The sequence below is a fragment of the Etheostoma cragini genome, chromosome 16 (genome assembly GCF_013103735.1).
Source record: "Etheostoma cragini isolate CJK2018 chromosome 16, CSU_Ecrag_1.0, whole genome shotgun sequence".
NCBI classification, from domain to species: Eukaryota; Metazoa; Chordata; class Actinopteri; order Perciformes; family Percidae; genus Etheostoma; species Etheostoma cragini.
Window position 1 is genome coordinate 16,159,565 of NC_048422.1, and position 25,378 is coordinate 16,184,942.

Here is a 25,378-nt window from a genome sequence, read left to right on the forward strand (position 1 = left end):
TTGTAAACTGAAATTTAACCGTGCGGTTTTGCCAGGATTAAGCTAAACAAAAGGAAACCCTGCTAGGCTAAAGTGCAGTGGTAAAAGAAGGATAAATGTCTTCGCCTTCCGTACTGTGTGTTATATTAAACGTTACCTGTAGAAAAAATTTGTAATAATCTGACACACAAAAGGAATCCACCATATAGCCTAATTAATGGACTGTCCATCCTCTTGTGCAAAGCTGAAGTGACAACCAATTTAAGTATTTTTTCTCCGTAATCTCTTGAATATAGGATAGAAGACACTCGATGAGGATAACTACACACTAATTATTGCTTTCATTATATTTCATTTCAAAAAACATCTGTTCTCCTGTTAACTTCTCGCTAGCAAAATGGTGTTGATCTCATCACACCAGTAGCGGCACTTCACCGCATGTATTGTGGTGATGCGGTTATTGTCACAGCCCTATTTTTAACCAAATGTTATTTGGACAAAACAAGACAATACCATATGGGGCTTTAGGAGAAACTATTGTATAGTAAACATGTATCTGGTACTATTCTTTTAACATAGACTAGAGCTAAACAAAAAAAAATATTTTCATTAATTGATTAGTTTGCCAACTGTTGTTAATTAAATATTGAGGTTAGTCTATACAAACTCTCAGTTTCCCACAGCCTATGATGCCATCTTTAAAAATTGGTTTTAACAGTCCAAGCACATTGGTATTCCATTTTAATAATCTAAGACGTACAAGACAGCAACAAAAACTTTTCTTGTGCTTGTAAATTACTTAAATGATGAAACAATTGTCAAAATCTTTGCCATTAATTTTCTGTTGACCGACAAATCGATGAATCTAATAATTGTTTCAAAGCTCAAACAGACAACATGGATCTAGGCAAAAATCTTGAGCTTGCCTAAAACATTCTTTTGCGGCACATTGATTTTTTTTAAACCAGGTTCTAACATCTAAGAATCAATGTTAAATTGATAGACATATTTACCCCAATAACGACAGACAAGATGATTTCTACAACTCATTGCAACTGAGGATAAATCTTAACATGGCACCAATTTGACCACTTTATTTCACCAACACGAGAATGCACGTCACTTAAGACACGGTTTGTCAAATGTCAGCAGTACTGAGGAAGAACTTCCTTCGAACTCTGTCCCCACCGAGACTGGATAAAGATTGAAAGCATTTCAAAGAGGCAGAGTTCCCATATGTCCTTAGCAAAGAACAATACCTCAACTTTGAAAACAGCTCTTGCTCAGTGTGAACATCATTTGCTCAAAAGACTGAAAAACAAGACAACCAATGTCGCCGCAATGTAAGGATAAAGAAACGACAGATGGATGACAGCCCTCAGCTGTCTTCAAATCATGGCTTTCTTTCATCCTTGGGTTTGAAAATGAAGAAAAGGGACTGAAAAGATGGATGGAGTTCAAGGATGGCTGACAGATGGACATTAAAGATGCAGGGCCCGCCTCTAGCAGTCGTAATTAAGTTGCGTGATTGCACAGATAATGATTCAGGCTTCAAGTCATAACACTCCATGGCACACAGCAGAGAAGACTTTGTCATGTGCCTGCCTTACTGCAAATGTCATTCCACAAAAAAATGTTTTAGTGATGTCTGCAACCAATGAATAAAGACTTTATAGAAGTGGTGAAAGGCTTCATTGCTGGTGGGTGATACAGTTCCCACAGTTACCAATGTGGCTTTTTATTATAAAAATCTATTCACAAGGCTCTATATTTATACTATGCCTCTGTAACTCATGGTTTGTATAAAAGTACACAGAACAATATAGGAAAAAAACTCCTAAAACTTAAGACTGTTTTATAGACACTTGCCTTACAAGATGACAAAAAAAGGCACTACAGTTAAGGCTATCCACTAAAAGGCCAAAACCCTAAAACACATCCGTAATATAGGTTTAGCATTTGAGGAGCTGTCAAACAGAAAACCACAAGCAAGAAATATGGATTTGTTGACTGCAGTGTGTTAACAGAGCGGGTTACATTGCAATGCATTGAGAAGCTGCATGCAGAGACTTAGTTTATAACACTGTGGGTACTTTCTGATTCCACTACAGATGCCAAGGCAGGTGTAAGCTGTAATATTGTGTCGGGATTTGTAGTTTGTTAAGCAAAGGGCTTTCACAACTGATAATATTTGAAAATAGTTATTATTTTTTATTATTGATGACATGCGAGAATAAATGCATGTGATGGAGAGTAATGTGGTGAGCTCAAATGCCTGCATCAAATCCAGAGGCTGCAGAAAGTCTGTGAAATGAAAACGCAAAAAAACAACTGAATGCTGTCAACCCTGTTCATTTCCAACCCTAAATTCATGTTAGCCAATCATGCAAAGAAAGAGAAGATACTGGCTAATCAAAAGCCTGAAATAAAAGCTGTTACTGGACGTCACAAGCAAAGAAAACTCAGTTTTCCCTGTCTACACATCAAGAGTAAAAAGAGAGTTTCTAAACTTCTTCACCCTGGCAGGAGTTTTACAAAAGATCCAATTCAGGCACTCCAAATGCAGTTTGCACGTGGATAACAAGCCAAAACACATAGAAAAAGCTACATAAATAAATAACCTTGTACATGTTGACTGAGTGTAAGAGGTAATGAACTCTTCAAATCTGAATATAATGTTGCTTTTGCAGTAACATTCTAATGTAAAAGAGGATGGCAGGACTTTCTCTTAAGATGAAAAACTGATTCTAGCCAACAATCTCAGTGTATATCACTGTGTACTCAAGGCCATGCCAACTGCACTCACAGCTTTCACCCTCCTCTCAGTGATGAAGGTATCCACTGAAACACGCAAGAACTCATTCTCAACTGTCTTAAAAGCATCTGGCTCTGGGGCTCAACTGTTAAAGTGTGCACCCCATGTAGTTTGCGTCCCAGGCATGGGCCCAGGGTAGAGTCTGACCCGAGGCCCTTTGCTGAGTGTCATCCCCTAACTTATCCCTCTTTCCTGTCTATCACTATGTAATAAAGTAAAAAGTCCCAAAAATAATCTTTAAAAACATCACGCATTGCTCAAACCACAGGGTCCATCTCATTCAGCTTGCCTTCAAAAAGGCACTGAAGCACAAGCTAAAAGATGAATGGATATTTTGATGAAGATAGATTCAATGCCCAGCAATATAGCCTTCTTTAGTGATGCACAGAACAGGAAGTCCAGAGTTAGTTGAGGTTTCTTGTGTCTGTGTGAGAATGTTTATATCCCTGTTTACTAATACAATATGATGAATTAATTTCTGACTTTGCGTAGGCTGTTAGTAGTAAATAGCATTATAGTATATCTCGTTTGCAATTTTTGAAATCCGTCAACAGTCAAAGTGCAAATGACGACTGTACAATTTGTTCAATTGTCCACCCAGGTTTCCCTGCCAGATGTTTTCTTTTGGTTGTCGTGTTTCACATTTTTATTTCTTCATGACTTTAACCTAAATTCAGGTTAGCCGGGCTTAATGTATCTACTGTATGTCACTGTAACTCTAAGTGTTAACTTGACAGTCTGTTGACCATTTCAGGTAATGAACAAGTGAAATCAAATTTAACATCACTATTTAATCAAGGAGGGAACACACTAGACACTCTTTGGTCTATAATGTTTTTGTATCCTATGACTTATGCAGTGTTTGAACTGTAAATGTATGCAGTGAACTGTTGGCGGTCTTTCATAACTGTGTTCTAACAAGCATTGACTCTGACATCAGTGACAATGGCCATAGATCGTCTCGCTCGGTATAGACAGAGAAAGAAGTAAGAGACTCCCGGAGGACACATTTGTTGACTAGGCTTCAGACTGAGCTTGTGTCATGGATGAAAAATGACTGCAACTCCTCAGTCTCTCATCTTGACACTCATGCAAGACATTACGTATGTTTGCAATATACTGGAGGTACAGACACACCCAACCCATTCTCACTCCGAACTCGTAAAATATGGACGTTTGGACACTGCCTGTCAACATCAGAAGCGATGCAAAAAGCACCATTCAGCACGATTGTAGAACGCACCAGAGAGCAGCAGCTACACAGGGTTGGAAGATGACGTAGCACTAAGAGTGACTATAGTAGCGAGTAGTACGAAAGGCCGAAAATCTGCGTAGGTCCCGTTCTTCCTTACCTAAACAAAACCGTCCCATTCTTCCCGCGTGTCATGGAAACGTAAGTAAACGCCCTTTTCTTAACCTAACTGCATCAAAAGTCCCGACCAAGCGAGTTTAGATAAAGCGCTTTTATTTATGACGCTGAGGGAGACTTTTAGCGTCAACAACGCCAAATGCACCTGATCAAGCGTCCTTATTTTACATCAACAACCTCAAGACAAAACTAATCAGTGTCCCCATCATGAAAAATAATGCAGACCTTTTAGGATTTCATTTAACATGTTTCAGATGATTCTAAGATAAAACTACAGAGGACATGTAAATGGAGGTAGACAAAGCAATTACGAAAACTAGGCATCGTTAGACTCTTAGTCAATTGCAGTTTGTAGTATCTGCCATGAGAAATTCAGGGGATAATCCATGGTTGGTAGAATAAGGTACACAGGAAATGTACATTTTTGTCTTAAATGTCTTTCCATGTATTTTTAAGCAACATCATGTACAATATTAATCATAATGGGGCTTTCTCACCACCGCACGGTAACTCACCGCCTCCAGTCATTTCAATGAGGCGGAGGTGGCAGAGGTGAAGCGGTTTTGATCACAGCAGGATGGATATGAAGCGGTTGCCTTTTCGCCTTTTTGGGAAAAGCTCTTGAAGGTAGGCAGTTGTCAGGGTTATAGGCGTAAATCCCAGGGGGGTTGGGGGGGGGTCAGGAGCCCACCCCATCTAAGGGTTGCCGCCCACCCCCAGAAACATCATTAAAAAGCATGCTGTGTATTGTAAATAACAATGATATATATACTTAAAATATCGGTGTAAGTAGAACTATCCAGACCCCAAAAAATGCTTTTTAAATAAAGAAACATTTTTGTCCCCCTCCTTTGCCTCCCAGCGGTTTGGTTTACTGCCTGCTATACACACAAGTCCGGCACACCACAAAAGAGAATGAGAGAACATACTGGTAGTAACGTTGGTTGTCAAATGTAGGCATTTCAAGGCTGTTTTATTCACATTAACATTGGAAGTTGTTATTTTCTCAAGCAGAAATGATGCTTTGTACTTAATAAAGTTTACTATGTTAGTGTAATATAATGTAACGTTATCTAGCTTGTTCTTGTTGGATAGAAATGCACCCACTACAACTAGTGTGAACTGATATTAGGGTTAATATTGAAGATCTACAGGTTGTGTATTTGCTCAGTGTGATGTTAAGTGGTTGATCAGGTAAATTTGTTAGTTAGTTCATACTTAGAAGGTGTGTGGCTGTCAAGTTTAGCAGATGAGCTTTACCAGTGGCTCACTAATTTAAATTATAATAAGCTAATTTAACCAGTGTACAAAAGGACTGTATTTCTTTTATATGCGGTCCCTTTTTCAAAACAAGTCATTTTGTTTTAAGGTATTTTTGTGGCTTGATTATAAACTTAAAAATAAATAAATGGTTTTGAAGAAGAATATTTTGTTCCGTTTTAGTCAGGATAATGGTACAGTCTCCATGCTGCGCTAATACTAGTATGCAGAAAGGCTTTCCTCTGTGTACACATATCCTCTACAAGTATAATTGTGGCTGTATTATTTGTGTCCCCTTCTAAAAATCTTCTTCAGAAATGTCATGTTTATGGCGGATATCCAGTGTTTACAAAACCAAGCAAGCCTAGTTTTGCAGCATACAGCCTGTTGGTAAAACAATAAATGAGAATAACTTAAAGCCATCATTATGTGGGGCACTTTTGCATAATATAAAAGTGCAATGTATATAAAATAATAATAATAATAATAATAATAATCAAAAATTATTATTATTATTTACATAGCACTTTTCAAGTATTAAGCACATAGTGCTTTCCAGACTAAAAGATATACAGGATATGAATTTGGAATCCCCCCAAAAAACTACACCCCCATGTCATACAATGTAAGACAACAATTTGAATCTTTCCCTTGCAGGTACATGAAGATATGGATTTGCACACAGACTGCATTTAGTAATCTTTGTGAACAAAAACAGTGGGTATGGGGTTACAACATAACTGAGTGCTGAAATAGGATTACACTAATGACGCAATGCCTGAGGCATACTGACAGGTCTGCCAAAGGGGGCCAGGCCAGAACTCCAGGCTGCTGATGCTTACTGCTGACGGATATTGACTCCTCATGAAGCAAGGCCTTGTGTGGCTGTGTTGGTGATTACCATGTACTGCTTGTTGACATGTGATATGTGTGTCAGGCTTATTCAGAAGTTTGAGACCCCACACCATGACACTGGAGTAGTCATAGAAACTAAATATGTCTTGGTTAAGAATGGATTCCTTTCATCAATTTTATAATCCCGCCAAATTTACGTACTATAGGTAGATTGCATGTTCTCATTTCCTTCAGAGCAAACGGTACGCACGCTCTTACTCATCCTCAACTCTTTTATTCTCAACGCCCTCTTAGCTTCACCCCAAGCTCCTTTACTTGTTCCTGCTTTCTTTGATTATCCAATTAGTCAAAAGTCCATTGGTTTGAATCATCCAAACGTCTTTTGCCCCTTCTGGTATCCTGAAATGGAGCCAACACCGTTACCAAAACGATGTACATGTACAACTCGTTTCCTTTATTTCCTTATTTTTTTACATTGAACATAACTGAAATTTAAATTCAGCATTCACTGTCAATTTTGCAAACATGCAGTCACAAAACAACATGCTCTAGGTTCACAGAGACATGCCATAAATGAAAATATTTTAAAACATTGATGAGACTTTTTCATGTTGGCCAAAACAAACATACACCTGTCTCACTAAATATGCCCAACCCTGAGTCTCAAAGCCCTTCAGGCCATGCTGCACAACATTTGACAGTCAAAAGTAAGAGTGCATGTGCGAGACACAGCTGACATTAACAGCAGAGTGAAATCCATTCATGGGATTCATGAACTTCAATCATGAACCCAACGTTTCCTCCAACAAGCAGAAATACTTGCAAATATTCAATACACTTCTATATCCCAACAATGCACAAAATACCACACAAATACAACTCAAACAACTTGAATTGGAGTTAGTTCAACTATGAGCAACAAAAATAAGTTTTTGGCTCAATAAATCTCTCACTATACTCCAGAATTTCCATAACGTATAATAAAATCTAAGAATATTCTTTCATTAAATCAACCCACAGAAGAATCTTTGCAGCTAGTTTTGGTCTTACCTACACATCTGTCAGCAGCCAGTCATTGCTCTGTCAGGTTGTCATCTGATCTTATGATAAGTGTGCCGAATATTTCAGAGAGGTTTATGAGTTATGCCAAGGGTGCGCTCTGACAGGGCTCAGGACAGGGCTCAGGACAGGATAACAGGATGTCCACCGCCTCTTCCCTGCAGTCAGTCCACCAGGGCTGCACCATACCTGTGGACAAGTTATCACCTACACTGTTAAGAGGAGGTTTAGTTTAGACTGCGCGTGTAACGTTGACTAAAATGAATCCGTTTTCCATACTGATCCTGACTGTAGGCCTACTCTGTGGAAACGACTGTGGCTACAGTAAGTGCTAGCCTTTTTGCATCAAAATATCTTTTCTGAGTCTCAACTTAGTCGAAACAGAACGTACAAACACAATGCTGGAATTGGAACTTACTCTTTCCAGTGGTGTCGCATGATCGATCTCCGTGGAGAATAATCATCCGTATATCCACTCCTTATAACTTCAAATCTTGCCTCACAATCATAATTTTTCAGACGTGTTATAAAGATAAAAATCATGCCAGCTGATTAGTCCCTACCTTCGTGGTTAAAGTGCCAACAGGAACCGTTAACAGCTAATGCAACATAACCATAACGTTAACTAATACAGGCTTAAAAAGGGAGGCGATTTAGTACGCAGGTAACTTCCCGTTTGCATCCCCCAAAGCATGATGGGAAATGTACCACACATCTGAAATCTAAAATTTTGAAAACAGATTATTTTTGTTTCCCGTTTTCAAATCAATCAAACATATTTTGAAAGTAGGCTAGGTTATATAAAATCAAAACAACTTGGTTTTATTTCCATAGACCCCTAACATCTGCCTCTCCATTCATAATGTTGTCTGTTAAAACTTGCGCAGTTTGAATGTCAATGGCATTTCTGAGTAGTAGTAGTAGTAGTAACTTAAAATAATAATATATGGCATGTGCCTAGATTAGACATAGTGGAAATACCATTCATCTGTTAATGAAGGACGTGACTATTCCACTATTATGATTGATTTGGGCAGAACCAGTGACCAGGTGGCTGTAGACCAGAAGTGTGACAAGTCATTAACCAACTAGCTTGACTTACCGTGTACTGTATTTTATTTGCATTTTATATGTAATTCAACAAATAGCATACAGCACAATCTAAAAGTCTGATTTAAAGCCGGCTCTCCTGCTGATTGTTCTTTATTTAATTCCAACGGCGAAGGGAGAACTTGTGATAATGACTTCTTCCCCATATAGAGTAGCTTTGGGGCTTCTCAACATTGATGCGTGCTTGATAGTGATACCTTTGTAAAATAAATGCATTCCAGTTCTTCCATGGACTCATCTTAGCTGACAGGATTGTCACACTGTGTAAGGCTGCAAAGAAAATGCTAATTATCCATTAATCTATCATTGCTTATCAATAAATGAGCTAGGCTTCTTTCTTTTATTAACCATAGTGTAGAAAATAAATATCTGGGGCCTCTGTAACTAAACTTGACACATAATCTTTTTTAAAGCCAAATAAAAAAAAATTTGGTTTTGATTTCTGGTTTTATTAAAGACAGTGATAATACAGTGATATAGATTTACAGTTTGAAGATTTAACTTCAGTACAATGTAGTTTTCCTTCCAGGCATGTTACACAATGATATACACCTTTATACACTGAATATATAAAATAAGCTTCTAAGATTTAACGCAGAGCCAATGTTTGTAGCATATTTGCATCTAGTAAACTGGCAACTGTCTCTTAACTGGCATTAAATTAATACTATGAAAGAGAAAGACCAACATATTTGCAGCAACACACAATACCGTCCAAATGCACATTCTATATTAAATGAGATCATTTTTAAAACATGTTTTATGTCATTTCACCTGTCAAATCTTCCACTCACTTTCCAGCAGAATTTGTCAGCCTTCGTACCAATAGACACATGATATAAAGTGCGTATTATGTGATGAACCTGGCTTAGATCTCATGCCTGCAAAATGTATCCAGTGATAACTAGAGAAATTATTAGGATGTTAATGCAAAAGGAGGATGAAATATATATGTTCTCAGACATACCAAAAAGGCGTATTGAAGCGGTAGCGATAAGATGTCAGATATTGAAGCCAAATATCACATCCAGCAAAGCTCTCTGAGGTATGAGTCTGTGATCTGAGCTCCATTTCAAGTTGTGGCTAAATGACACTTTAGAACCAATACTGGGGAGATGAACCATGAACAAAAGGTGCCCTCTGTAACAGTCGTAATGAAAACTCTGGGATTTCTTGGCATAGGGGGGTGTATATTCTTGGCCACTTGGGTGTACAGCAAGTCTCAACTTTGTAACATAAAATATATAATATATTCCACCAATAAAATAACAGTGAAGATATAACTGTAAAGATGCTATTAAAAGTTCAGTTGTGAACATTTAAAAAGAACAGTAAAATGCTCAATTCTGGACACAACATATAGGACTGATGGTAAAGGTCAGCTGAGCCAGAGATTATTTTACTCTGCTGGAAAACCTATAAAGTGGAACCAATGTACAGCACGGTATGTGACTGCCCTGCTCACTGTGACTTGAGTTGAGCAAACACTCCAAATATACACAACATCACACAAACTCCAGAGTTTATATTTCCAGGTCTCACTTCAGAGAGAATTTTGTCTATAGCATCTCAGCTCACCTAAGGGATAACAATAGTGTGCAGACAAAATAAACAAGTGCAGTGTAGCATCTTTGATCCCAGAAAGACAGGAAGACAGGAAGGATGGTAAGTAGGTAGGTATTGTAACATAACACACAATTCCTGATGCCAGTTACACTGTCATAACATTGATTAATGTTGGATTAATCTATTGGAAAAAGCTGTCTGAGACTTCAATTTGGTTTGTGAAACTCAACAGAAAATGAAGACATTTTGAAAGGTAAATACAGAACTGTATGTAGGACACAAGCGGCAGATAGGAAGAAATGACGGATAATTGCCTTGCAAAAGAAACTCAGTTGACACATTTATCTAGAATTCATAAATAAATAAAAGTAGCGGCTGAAATGAAATAAGCAGTGACAAGGACCTTAAACTTTGTACACTGCAGTGGCAAACAATGCACTTTTAGTTCTCTGATTAGTTTTTTTTTTTTTAGGAATGAAGTTGATGCAAAAGCCACATCAGTGAGAACAGGAACTGGAGAGACATATTCAAGGCATTAGTCATCATACAATCTTTCTGGCAAGAGGTCCTGATCGGGAGCACTGTCACGTCTCACCATTATGCCCTGATTTTATCACTTTCCACTGCTTGAGGACAATACACAACAGTGCAGATTAGCAGAGTTAAAGAAAAAAATTCCAATTAATCGGGAGTTTAGTGGGAAAGAGTTTCAATTTAATCTCCCAAAGGAGGAGGCTTCATGCGTGTCAGAGTTCAGGGGTTTAAGGGATTGTGGCACAGGCTTACTGCGTCTGGACAGGGACAGTTATTGAGTGCACTCGTCCTTGGGGTCGGACAAGGGCTTACGTGCCAGTGATGAGAGTGACAATGGCAGTTGTCCCTGATTGTGTCCTATAGAGTTGGATTTTGCAAAGGAAATGAAAAGGAACAAAAGAAAGGAAGGAATAGTATGGAAGAATGCATTCAACTAATGCTGGAACGATTAGCATTCATTGAATTCAATAAGTGCTTAAAAGGATTCAAGGATTTAAGAATCAAGTAGTTAGTCGACAGTGAATGGACAACAATTTTGATGACTTAATGAATCGTTGAAGTCATTTGTTAGGGAAAAAATGGCACACATCTTAAGGTTGCAGTTTCTCAAATGTGAGGATTTGCTGCTTTTCTCTGCTTCATATTGCTGTTTCTTGAATATATTTAGATTTTTTGGTCTGTTGATCAAAAGACCAAAGAAGCAATATAAAGAGGTGAACACAGCTCTGGAATATTAGGGTTAGGGTTACAGTCACTGACTGTATTGTTTTTATTACTCTGTTGTCGTTGAACCAAAGTAAGAGTCATATCCACATTCTTGGCACTGAGTGGAGTGTGTTCTCAGTTCCTTCTTCCTGTTTCAAATCAGCTGTGTGAAGTGTGATGCCACATTACTGTGCAAGAAAAAGATGTCATGCCCAGCTGGGATAAAGTTGTCACCCCAGGCAGAAGTTCAGGGTCTTGCTCAAAGTAACATCTACAGTTTGTAGACTTTTTTTGTGCTTTGCAGTCAGAAACTACCGTTGGACTGTACTCGTGGTTTTGATTTATTTTTTGTCATTATGTTTAAAATCTTGGCCGCTTTATCCCCTTTCGCTCCATGGCTGTGAAGGACACGGCCCTGAATATTTGTTACTTGTGTTATCAAAATTCAGCTTGTGTCAGCCCATCAGGTTAATTAATTCAGAGCTGATGAAAGCTCTCTTTCCATATGTTCACCTGTACAAGCAAATGTAAAAAAACAGTTCAGATTGCACTCCACGGATTTGCTCCTGCTGTTTAACTGTTGCTAATTTTGTTTGACACAAGGTCTTAAAGTCACAGCAGCCTATCATAAAAATGATGTCTTTTGGGAAAATGATTGCTAATAAATAATGTAGAGACGCTGTTTTATGAGTTTAACTGCCAAACAGACTCTCAAAAGTTAGCAGTGTTATTTAATTGCACTAGATCCAGTACAACTGTCTTTATATTACTGATGTCATGTGTCAACGCATAACGATCTCAGGCCCTTTCTTCTTTCCCTTGCTCTTCATCTCGCCCACACTCCAGTAGGTGGTACTCACGGTGCTAAAGCCGAAATATCTATGCTCCTCCACCAATATTAACTTGGTGTTGATTATTTTACGTTCTACAGATCCGAATCCCTCTTTGTACTTTTGTGCAATTCAATAATTCACTTTTTTGCCTCTCTCCTCTTACTATTCTCCTTGTACTTTATGCTATTTCTACTACACATGAGACTGAGAACTTTGACTCAGATATCTTTAACTTGGTTGCGCACACAAAATTACTCGTCAGTAAAAGTATCTCAACCATGTCTTTCTTTCATGCGACTGTGTATCATATTTTAAAAGTCATTTTACATTTTTTTCTTCGTACAATAATTGTAACACTCAATCCGATAGTTATGAAGCCCATAAATTACTGTTTCATCACACTGTTAAAGTTATTGTTTTATCCATACATTCATCTCCTAATGATGTTCACTATTGAGAGGGACTGAGAAGAAAACTCATCAGTTGGGCTGAGACATCTTTAAAATTATCTGGACACTTAGATCATGCATGTTTATTTGCTGCAGCTTCTTTTCCCCGGTCAATCTATTGGTTCCCATGCACACATTCGTATTTGTCATTTCAAAGAAATGTGTGTTTGAAAACCTAAAGAGGGCTGCTCCTTGGGACATTTCCAGGCAAGCGATTTTTGCTGGCTCTGCAGAAGGTACACAGTCATGATTGAGTGGTTTTCCATTGGATCAATAATCTTGGACTGTGCAGCATCAAGGACAACAACACATTCCTAGATCTCCGCCAGCCATCTCCTACATCAAGATCTACAGCTAGCCCTTCGTGGTGAAGACAGGGTCCCATGGTTAAACGACAGACACGTTGCACAGTCACGATTAAGCGCTGCACTCAGAGATGGTAAAAACAAGTTCTCATTAGTCAACCAGTCCCTGTTCTGCTATCTTGCCTGGAGCTACTCTCACGACACATGCTTTGAATACATTCACACACCTCACATACACACTCATAGAGATGTTCAAACATGTTCATTTTAATTCAAAAATGTTTTTGACATGGAATTCGATTTCATTTTAATGGCATGTTTGATGAGACTACTGGACATCTCCTGAATAATTACACAGAGCTCCTCCATATTAATGCTTATTTGTAATTTACTTCAGTGTAGCCCTTAGCTGATCTTCCTGACTAGCTAACTGGCTGGTTAGGATGGATTTCATGCAAGCAACGTGGGAGGTTTACATATTATCAAACTGCCTTCATGGCCTGCAGTTCATCTGCTTGCTTGTTTATCTGCTTATCCCTTGCCATTACTGTAATTAGGTCTTTGTACTGGAAGCCACAGCAGTCGGAACAAGGGCTCAGAACAGCATGTGAAGACTGAATGATGATAGAATGATGGTAAATAGGGCAAAAGCAAAATGGACTCTGTGTACAGCCCACTCTCTGAAGAGAAATAAGTCAGGGCCCTGGCAGCAGTGAATGCTGTAATTGCTCCCTTCAAAGAGCCCCTGCCTTGCCAGGACACAATGGAATGACCTTTTTGTGATTGTAAACCTCTATTAATGGGGAAAAAGCCGTGGCCTTCTCCTTTTTACTATCCCATGCTGTTGTCATTCAAATGATGTAATTCAAGTATTTTTACAGTTTCTCAATTATTTTATGGGGAAGTTGTTATTTCAATTGAAACAACAATCAGTTTTGTTTTCCTACTGTGTTCAGGTTGTGTCCTTGTTTGAGTCATTTTGGAAAAGAAGAACACACTCCCTGGCTCAGATATTCACCATCTGGCACTTCTTTGAAAGAGTGACAGTTTTTGACACAGTTGTATGAATTACTAATTTGCTGTTGAAGTCCTTTTGTGAAGAACTGTAAGGGGCCACGGGAAATGCAATTTTAATGCACAATTGCAGCATTCACGGAATTGTTTGTCATTATGTGTTTGAAGGCAATACATATGAGCTGTTGTTTGAGCTATAATTATTACTTGCTGCTTAACAAACCATAACAAATGTTCTTTATTAGCTGGTAATGGCGCTTAAAATCAACGTTCTGACTGTTTCATTGTAATATTTTACTGCACTACAACATCCACAGACATTAGAAATACCTATTGCAAGAAGAACATGCTAAGCAAAAATGTGTTACTCAAACATAAGGTCCAGTCACAAGTCTTATTTTAAGTAATTAGATTATTAAAAAAATCCCTTTTACACTTTTGTTTCTCTCTAAAAATTAATAGATTATCATGATGTGTTATTTTCTGTTTTCATAATGAAAAGGCATGCAACAGCAAGGTTGAGACAGTGCTACTCATTCATTTTCATCACCACCCCTTTTGTTAGCCATTGAAAGCATTCAAGAGCCAATATGCTAAGAATGTTGAGCTATTAACTTTGCCAACATGCCTTGGACTACACTGAACACCAGATGCCGTCGAGAGAAACTGATAAATCAATGACACGGTGTGGTCAACTGAGGTAGAAGTGGAGAGGAAAACACTGTCTGCTCATAGCTACTGTGTAGCAAACAGACAGGCCAAGCAATAATATACACGAGACAACTTCATTTTGTGTCTTAATTCAGAGACGGCCTCTTTTTACATTACAAAACTACACGTAACAAGTCAAAAAGGCTGTTCCAAATGTGCGGCCGAGAAATCCAGCTTCATCTTCATGAAAAATGTCAAATATCATCAATCATAATCTTTTGCTTGATATAAAAATTATATAAAACTAAACCAAAAAAGGAATATACTACTCTAGGTAAATTTATTTTTGCCTGTTGGAAACACCCGTGAATCAAATATGATGAGTCTTTGTGATTACTGTTTCTGAAAACTCATAAAACAGTTAGGCGCTTTCCTGTCAAAGTCATGAGTCTGCCACCTCTATTGGACCTGAATTATGAGCTGTCACCAAGATACACACACTGAAACTTTAACACATCCTGACACACAGCGGACAGCAAAGCATTGATCTTAGAGCCAGAGCAAGCTGTTGATCTGTTGACCAAAGCATCACAACATTATTAATATCCAGGACTAACTGCTTAATCTGACACATGATGAGGAGACACTTTCCCTTCCTGTTGACAACTAGTAGGTACATACTTTAAAACTTATCGGATTAGAAACATTAGCAGCAAATTAGAGTGCACAAAGCGTAACTTGCACAGGTCAGTTGGTTTCTTCTTTGGGGATGGAATTTTCCCAGCAGGAGTCCAACATGCCTTCTAAAACCCAGTCACCCAGATCAGATTAGCTCATTTCAATTTCCATGATTTGAATGGATAACAGATAGTCCAAGTGGCTCTCCTTCTGTGCTAGAAAGAATATTTAACTTAGGGTCTTCAACATTTTCCAGTTCAATAAACCACTTTTGTGATTGGTTTAGCTAAGCAAACAAGTGAAATTGTCTAACTTGGAAAAGCAACCGTATCAACAAATCTAGAAAACAATGTGCATGAACCTTGAACTACAGACAAGAAACCGAGGGTTAGCATTGGCCTTCACAGTCCCGACAATTAAATATTACTGAATATCTGTGGTTATGCCTCAAAGGTGCAGTGCATACAAAATAACCTATTCATATTTCTTAACAAGAGATGTTCTGCAGTAAAAGGTGGAGAAAAAACGCTGACAAAAAAATGAATAGTCAATAATTAACTACAAGGCTGTGGTGATGTCATATTAAAAAACAGTTCCCTACAGAGGTTGAATAAACTAGTTTTCACTTAGAAATCTACAAAATCAATAATTGTCAATGGACTTTTATGTAAATATAACATATTTCCTTGGCTACTTTGTTGCATTTGTAATTTCTATTTGCTAATTTCCTTTTTGCCTCTGCTGCTTATGTATACTCTACATCAGTAGATTTACACCAAATAGCATGGCTCCCCCCTGCTGCCATTCACCCACCTCTATTTTCTGCATGTTACGTGAGTAGCATTGATGTAACATCCCTAGACACTGCCCTGGTTTTTTTTATTCAGGAGGTACAGGGCTTCTAAGTAGCCATCTATCAGAAAACCAGTGCCCCAAAACCAGTTCTAATTGTGTTCAGACTCTCTGGTGACCACTGCCAATGCTGCATCAGATTAGGTGTATGACCAACTCTTTTATTTCCAGTCCATTGTTTTGTGAGCGCTGTAGCCTAGTGAACTTTGGTGTGGTTTGTTTTTTACGCTTCACCCTTTCTTTGTTTCTTTCTCTCCCTTGCTTTCTCTCTAACTTTAGAAGTCTCCCCTCTCTAAGGGGAGACTTCTAAAAAGGTGTGTAGGAAAGCTGTGTAGGAAAAAAGTGTGTAGGAAAGCTGAATGAAGGTGGCGAATAAAAAATCTCCTGGTCCATTATAACTCCTATAAAGAGAGACTTCGCATTTATAATTTGGAACTAAGGAATACAAGGCAGTCCTTCTTCTCTGACATTATCTCTAAAAACAATAATAATTCACGTGTTTTGTTTGCTACTGTCGATAGGTTAACAAACCCTCCAGTACCAGTAGCCTCTGAACTGTTATCTACCAAGGCCTGCAATGAGTTTGCCTCCCTCTTCAACGATAAAATTCAGAAGATTAGACAAACAGTCAGTGCCTCCATATCAAGTACAGGATATGTGTTGTCACAGTGTTCAAGCAAAACTAGTTCCAGTATGACAGAATTTCAGGGGCCAACATCAAACCTTCCGTTTTTAAGTAAAATCATTGAAGAAGCAGTTTTTCAACAACTCACCCATTTCTAGTCACTAAACAACAGTTTTGATACCTTTCAGTCGGGTTTCCGACCACACCACAGCACTGAGACTGCTCTTGTCAAAGTCTTTAATGACATCCACCTTAACACAGATAGTGGCAAAATTTCAGTCTTAGTATTACTTGATCTCAGTGCTGCATTTGACACGGTCAACCATGACATATTACTAGACCGATACTAACCCGAAAACTGGGTTGGCCTTTCTGGCTCAGTACTAAACTGGTTTGAATCCTACTTACAGAACAGGGATTACTTTGTGTCAATAGGTAATTATAAATCTGAACATACAAATATGACGTGGGGAGTCCCCCAAGGCTCCATTCTGGGGCCTCTTCTGTTTAACATCTACATGCTTCCAATGGCTCAGATTATGGAAAACAACAAAATAAGTTACCATAGTTATGCGGATGACACACTAATTTACATAACCTTATCGCCAGGGGACTATAGTCCAATACAAAAACTGACTAAGTGCATCAAACAAATTAATAGCTGGATGTGCCAGAACTTTCTGAAATTAAATGATGGAAAAACTGAGGTGGTTGTTTTTGGAGCAAAAGAGGAACGATTAAAAGCCTACGCTCAGCTTCAAACAACAATGTTGAAAACAACAGTCAAAGCCAGAAATCTTGGTGTAGTCATGGACTCAGACCTGAATTTTAACAGCCACATTAAGACAATTACAAAGTCAGCCTATTATCACCTTAAGAATATATCAAGGGTTAAAGGACTTATGTGTCAACAGGATTTGGAAAAACTTGTACATGCTTTCATCTTCAGTAGACTTGACTACTGTAACGGTGTCTTTACAGGTCTCACTAAAAAATCAATCAGACAGCTGCAGCTGATTCAGAACGCTGCTGCTTGGGTCCTCACTAAGACCAAGAGACTGGATCACATCACTCCAGTTCTGAAGTCCTTACACTGGCTTCCTGTGCCTCAAAGAATTGATTTCAAAGTACCTTTGCTAGTTTATAAATCACTCAATGGTTTAGGACCAAAATACATTTACTGATCTGCTTCTACACTACGAACCACCCAGACCTCTCAGGTCATCTGGGACAGGTCTACTTTCTGTCCCCAGAGTCAGAACTAAACAGGGTGAAGCAGCGTTCAGTTTCTATGCTCCTCATATCTGGACTAAACTCCCGGATACCTGCAGAGCCGCTTCTACTCTTAGTTCTTTTAAATCAAGGCTGAAGACCTTTCTTTTTGATGTTGCCTTTCTTTAAATGATGTTCTTTTAATGTTTAATTTCTTATGCTGCACTGTAACTTTTATTCTTGTGTTTTATGTGTCTTAATGTTTCTATTTTTAATTCAAGTGTTTTATCTTTGCCCTGTTGCTGAAATGTGCTATACAAAAAAAGCTGCCTTGCCTTCCCTTGCCTCTCTAAGTTTTTCTTCATCCCTTTTTTGCCACAACTTTGAGCTTGGATACATGAAAGCAGGGCAGCTAGCCAGTCCCAGCCACACTGTAGTAGGACATGCTTGTTTGTCATGGATGCCTCTCAGTAGGCAAAGAGAAAAACAGCAGACAGTGTTGCTCTGGGCAACACAATCTGCCTTGCGTATGATGACATGAGTCACCGGGTACATCTGTCTTTATGTTAATCATAAGTACATTAGTGTCATTAGAAATGCATTCACATTGGTAGGTTGAGTGGCCAATCATTGCTCAGACCAACAGAACTTACATTTAAATACCAGTCAAGGGGATGTTGTATCAAACAAATCACGGCTGGGGCAGAATTATAAGGAAATTGTTTATGAAAATATGCTCAAGACATTTTTCATTTAATATAATGGTGCAGTCCAAAAAAGATCATCTTCGGTGTGGTCTTGCAATGTCAGACCTATCTCCACAGCAATGTGGACTAGGGTCTGGCTACACCACAGACACATTCTAAAGTAGGAGAAAAAAATGGTCTTGGTTGAGATATTTAATTAGTTTGATACATGGTTAAACATAATTTGCTTTTACCATTGTACTTACCTTGCATATTTTGTCCAGAGCAGTTACCACCAATTGGACCCAAAATGTTCCAGATTGATTGTAAATGTTGTGCAATAATGCAGGGCAAATTTTCTTAAAAACTTAAAAACCATTTTCCACGCTTGCTAGCTTCTTTTTTGTTTGTTTTTTCTCTAAGTGAAAGGAATTTTGAGAATGGCAACAGAGAGAGCAGAAGGTGAGGGACATCCCGCAAATAAGCCACATACCAGATGTCAGGCAAATATCCTGCAAATGTACTTCTGTGGATCTAGACTATCTTGTGTGTGACTATTCATTTTTCTGCCTGTTGTATTTTTTCATAAATGTTCAACCTCTAGAGGAAGAAAAGACTTCAAAACAGTGTCACATCAACTCAGCCCTGCTATAGTTTAAGCTTTTCAAGGTTATATATCTCAGAATAACAGACATGTCACACATTCAGCCAAAGCATCCCTTTGTAATCTTTTTTCGTTAAGCTTTGGTTCTGTCCACCAACTCACAAGAAAAATCTACGGATGTTTGGCTTACTTTCTCTTCTAGTTCACACTGGGCAGGTACACCCAGCTTGTCTAAACTTGTTTGCTGGAAATTGGTATATAGTACATGGAGGGTTGATGAGAGCCAATAGAGAACAACCATCCAGTCTGAACATGGACTGGACAACCCAAACAATTAGCTCCAAGCTGCTATGTGTTGATTCTCTGTAGGTTTGGCAGTTGTCCCCAAGCAACCTTTCCACATTACACAGGCAGTTTAATTACAGAAGCATTTTTATAATGTTAATATTGCTTAATGGAACTTTAATTACACCTCTCCTCCACCAGTCATGCCTAATCTGTTGAAAAAATGTTGTATAAGGTTGTAGCTCCCTTCTTCTCCTTCTGTTTCTACACCTTGATGTTTTTTTGCTTCTGTCACTCTGCCCTGCTTCACTTCACTTCTTGCAACCAACCTTCCACTGCCGCTCTCTCTCTCTTGATCCCTCTAGCAATTTTCCACATCTTTGTAACTATTACTTTGCATCTTCAGCTCTCCCTTTCCTTTAGCTTTGCCGTCCCTTCTCTTTCTCTTTGAGATGTGGCTGTCACAAGATGAAAAGCAAATTTTTGTGTGCCACCCTCTCCATCTTTCCCCTCACTCAGTACATCACCGTGTCTGTGTGACTGCCTTTCTCCCTTCTGCTCTCTCTGCCCTTCTAAATAAAGCAGAGACACAGCCAGGAACTGTTCAAACAAAATGCAAATGGTCTTCTAATGGATCCACGCTTTCCGTAGCCTGGAAGCTGGCAAACTACAGTCCACAAAAGAGTTTACACTGTGCAATGAGACAAAATTCCCAGCCTGAAGACGTACAATTAAAGCCAGCTGACTAAGTGCACCTGCTTTATTTAAAGTGATTAGGTACTGTCACTGTTGAGCTAAACGCTATGTGGTCGAAGCATAGGAGACAAATTAAAGAAAGAAGACACATAAAGTGTCTTACTACCATGAGCCACCAGCTTAAAGGCCCCTTTGACGCAATCTCTGAAACTCTGGACCTCTGAAATGCACACCGATTTAAAATCTGCCCATCGGCAAAGGGCATAACATATGATTACAATCATTAATATACTTATAAAACCATTCAGTGACCCCTCTTGCCACATGAAAATCCATTCAGTTTAATTTAACACAATTGTATCTATCCCTGTTAGAGCTATTACATGCAGAATAGTTGCAGCCCAATAGTGAGCATGGTATGGCTGTTTGACAATCCTCTGCATCTTGATGTAAAAGAACACTGCTCAACAAGCACATTTTTACTTGCCCTAACTTTTGAAGGAGAGGTAATAAATAAAAACACAGCAAATTTGCAGGAAGTTTTTAGTTTTACAGAAAAAAAGTCATTTTATATTTACACGGAACACCAAACCCACGATAAAGCCTTTGGTGCGCCATGTTTTTTGTGTTTATCCTTTTTCTACCTCCGCTGTGGAATCTCTTGTACTGTAGGCATTCCAGCAGTTGCTTTGCTGGGGTATCCTCTTACTTAGTAGATAGTGGCTGGAATTCTTGCAAAAAATTAAGAAAATCCATATTAGGTGCCTAACCAACCTCCTCTGGCTCTTTGCATTGAAGAGCAGCAGTGGCTTGACTCTGAGGTCCCTCCAGACCACTAGTGTCCTCACTCTATGTTGTAGAGTGCTTTTGGTTGTTCAACAAACACACATGCACACACACACACACATGCACACACACACACACACACACACACACACACACACACACACACACACACACAAACAAACGTTATTTCAAAAGCCTAATTCCATGCCAATAGGGCTTTAGAATGGCAACAAGAAAGTAAGAGAAAACTAGTTTCATTTTGAGTGTATGCAGGATAGTGTATAAGTATACACTGTACCTTGTAAGTAGCTTGATAGGCCTGAGAGTAAATAAAAACTAAACCAATTTGTCTGCTCAGCTATATTTTGTGAATACATTACACAAAGATGAGAATGCAAATCTACAGTCAATGGAAAAACCATTCAAGCAGACCAATCACACTTGAGAATGCAAACAGGCAGGACATTTTCTGAAGTGCTGCACTGTGAACATCACAAGACGAGACGTAAGGAATGAAGCAGTGGGTACTGCGTTTCTTGATTAACCTGTTGTAAAATACATAAGCATGCAGGCCCAGGTTGCGCTGTAAAAAGAAGAATCCTCTTACCTCTAAGGTGGGTACTCAGTCCTTCGAAAGCCATTCCTCAGCATTATTGATTCATTCCCTGCTTGGTGAACTGAATTACATTCGATCCAATTTGGTTTCCCACCTTTTCTCCTCTGCAGGACAGGAGACTTATTTGCATGAAGTTGCTATTGAAATATAGTGGGCAGAGACAGGAGGTTGGGATGAGAAGAGGTAAGAAAGGCCACAAAGCCAGAAACTGAATCATGGATCTATGCTGCCATATATATATATATATATATATATATATATATATATATATATATATATATATAGCCTATGTTTTAGCCATTACAGCTGCCTGCCCTGCTGTTAGAACAGCAACAGAAGCGATTTTCAAACATTAACAGTTGTCCTTGGTAGTCATCTACTGTAGGAAAGAGGGTTGTCTTGGTAACCTTTAATTTAGAGACATGCCAGGGTGTTGAAGAAGCTCAGTGGCATACAGTTTCTCAGTCATACAGGTCACACGTGTACCCAACAGCAGTCCGAACGTGACAGTTTGCGCATTCAGTTTTGTTTCTTCTGTCCTAAACACATTGCTGAACACAAGCTCACATTGCTGCATGTATGCTTAGGACAAACGGTATCATAATGATGTGTGGACACTCCTGCCACATTTCCCTCTTTTCAGTAGTACACATCTGGTAAAGCCAGGGGCTGCTGACAGGACAGCAGGCTTATTAATGATTACCTTCAGCAGGTGTCCCTCCGTACTGTATCCTCTGACCTTTCCCTCTGAAGAAAACAGTCGATGGACTGCAACAGCGCCCAGTCAGATGCCCTTCCTCCTCCTCCTTATGCCCCGTCAACCATGATAGGAGGGCCAAACAGGCTCAAGGCAAGGAAGAAAGGAAATAAATAAGTGTTACTTTCATAGCCTTATTCATCTTACTAAGAGTTTTTAAAGGTGGCTGTTAGTCTTTGAAGTACATCATTTGATTTACTTTCTGCAAAAAGCGGGTTATTGACGTTATAATTCAGTGTGGGAATGTGCGTTTTTGTTTCCCTCTAAATCCTCATTGTCTCCTTTCCTTTTTCTTTTTGTTCCCTGCAGAGGTGCCTTTTTAAAACACAGCTTTCTCTGCTTTATGCCATACAATTATGCACAAATATGGGTCAACATATCCCTAGGATGAAAACTCCGAATTGATTACATAATTTGACAAGCACTTCAGCTATGCCATTATCAAATATTGCCTAGAATCCCTAAGCAGTGCTTAAGGGAGAGTGAATAAATTCACCCTTCATCTTTTAAGACAGTCAAATGGGTTAGCTATCCCCACATCACCTTAATTTTCTGCTTACAAAAACAAATTAGTGACAGGTCTTAACGACGGCTCATCTGTTTTGTACCTGTGTGAAAAGTGAGGTGTTATCTAACAACCCAGCTCCCCACTAAAGAGCAAAGCATTACCCCAAGAGTATCTTTTTTTTCATTTCTATTGCTATGTGTTCAGAGGAGATATCATGGGCGCCACTAGCCGTACTGCTTCTTTCTTTGCTCCTGTTTAAAGCTCCTGACAGGCTATATAGTCCAAATCTTCCTTCAGAAAAACCAGCAGGACATTCCTCAGATAGAGACCCTTGAAAGGCTTCCAGTTGTTAGGGCTCTGAGTGAGAGCAGACGCTCCGATTAGTGTTTCCACTTAAGTCAGAGTCCATCTGAGCTGAGGGTAATTAAGAGGCTTTCCCATTTCTGGCTGAAAAAGGATGATTCTTGCCTTGCTAGATGTATAAACATGTTGACTTGATCTGATTATGCATTGTCTTATTTAGACCTTTTAAACTTTTTTTCTTTTTATCCAAAGTGAATTATTGAATAAAAGGTTGTGTAATTCCTTGTTTCTTACCTACTGATATTAGAAATTTCTGTAGCTACAGAATAGGTTTTTTAGGTTAACATTTTCACATGTTACAGCAGGAAAAGCACAGCTGTAATCGTTATGTAAAATCAAGGATGTCTGCTTGCAATGTAGGTTTTCCAGTTTGTACGACCCTGCTATTGTGCAAGTTTGTTTAGTTGCACAGTACACTCAGTACACTTGCCTGCTATTGGAGTTCAAATGTCTGCTATGTAGAAGGTCTATGTGTTTAGATTTCTCATATTCTTAATTGTAATGTTTTGAAAGTTACTCAGTTGCAGTACATTTTTTAATTAAAAAGTAAGCTAATAAGAGAGATACATAGAGTTGGGTGAAAAATAGCATTATGTGTCAAGTATAACACAGGTCAGACAAATGTTATTTTCATATGTCCGCCCATGCTAACTTACTTAATATATAAAAAGGCCAGACCGTTTACTCATATGGATAAATGGTTGCAACCACTACAAAACAATGACGTGAGAAGTACAATACAAAGTGATGTGTCATTGTATCAAGTGCAGACAACTAGACACTTACTGGTGTTTTTGTACGTTAACACTAGATAGATAGATAGATAGATAGATAGATAGATAGATAGATAGATAGATAGATAGATAGATAGATAGATAGATAGATAGATAGATAGATAGATAGATAGATAGATAGATAGATAGATACTTTATTGATCCCCAAGGGGAAATTGAAGGTCCCAGTAGCTACATACATCACACACAACACACCCACACATCATACCTATACATCACAAGGATGATAAAATAACAAAAAACAAACAAATCTACATGAATAACATGGACAATAAAAAAAGAAAAAATCCACATGAACATACTACATCATTACAGACCATGGCCTCATATTTCAAACAGCATGGACTCAAAATATCCTGGCACAAACTTTTACAATTGTTGTCTTTGTTGTAGTGCCATTGCATGGCATCACAATGTAATGTAATGCACTCATATTATTTTATCCAGCCCATGTGTGTGCATCACTGTCCTGAGGGAGTTCACACTGAGCCTGTCATCCAATTAGGACTAAATCTGATTTCGCTAAAAGGCTCCATCATTTACGAGGTCTTTTACGGAGCAAACACTGAGATGCATTACAACTTTGGGACTGTTTGCATTTGTTTTCACAGCAGTTAGCACATGCTGCTTCAGCTCTCAAGCAAATCCCTTCCTGCCTAATGTTTGCTAGGGGCAGCTGGCAGATACAGACAGATAGGTCTACAGTCAGAACATCATGAGCTTTAGGCGGCTATAATCAATATTTTTATAATAACAATGTATCTAATGACCATGTTAGAACATTATGACTAAGTAAAAGCTCCTCTCGGCATTACAGAGCATTATAGCAAGCTTCGGCTCATTGTTTAGCTGCCTGGCAAGCAACTTTACAGTTTCATTCTCACCGCTCTTGTAGCGCTGTTTTTGGCCTCAGCAAGCGATAAAAGCTCACCATATATTACCTGATGAGCACCAAACTGCAGACAGACACAGTTAGCGGGCTGGTGGACATAGTGGAGCCTTTAACAGATAAAGAGATATTTCCCTCGGGAGTTGGTGGAGACCAGAAACTGAGCTAAAAGAGTGAATGTTGGACTTACATCTATCAGGTGGCCAGAAACAAGAATCCCAAGTAATGATAATGTTGTAACTACTGGATGTTAATAAGTAACAGTTTGCTATATCAGGTTTGTGTTTATAATTTGTTTCCTCTGCCCCCCAAAGTCTTTGGAGGTTTAAGCATACCTTGAAGCTGCGTGTCTTTTTTCTATTTTCAATGGGGCTTCAGATGGAGAAGAAGCAGGATGTGACAACAGGGAGGTCAAATGTCATTCTGCTGTCTCAGAAAAACAAACTAAATATTCAACAGCTCTCCTCATCTTTCTTAGGAATTTTAACCTTTTCAAAATGAATGACCTAAAACTTAGAAAATT

The 25,378-nt window shown here is 38.7% G+C and overlaps 2 long non-coding RNA genes across 2 annotated transcripts; one reads left to right on the plus strand and one right to left on the minus strand.

The window, feature by feature from the left end:
- Positions 1 to 1,697: 1,697 nt before the first annotated feature.
- On the plus strand, positions 1,698 to 25,071 carry LOC117959803. Its single transcript, XR_004660001.1, has 4 exons — positions 1,698 to 1,709; positions 9,597 to 9,598; positions 10,109 to 10,116; positions 24,983 to 25,071. It is a non-coding gene; the product is annotated as an uncharacterized LOC117959803 (long non-coding RNA).
- LOC117959804 lies at positions 20,753 to 22,384 on the minus strand. The gene is made up of 3 exons (XR_004660002.1): positions 22,248 to 22,384; positions 21,536 to 21,681; positions 20,753 to 20,873 (listed from the first exon to the last, which is right to left on the minus strand). It is a non-coding gene; the product is annotated as an uncharacterized LOC117959804 (long non-coding RNA).
- Positions 25,072 to 25,378: the final 307 nt, after the last annotated feature.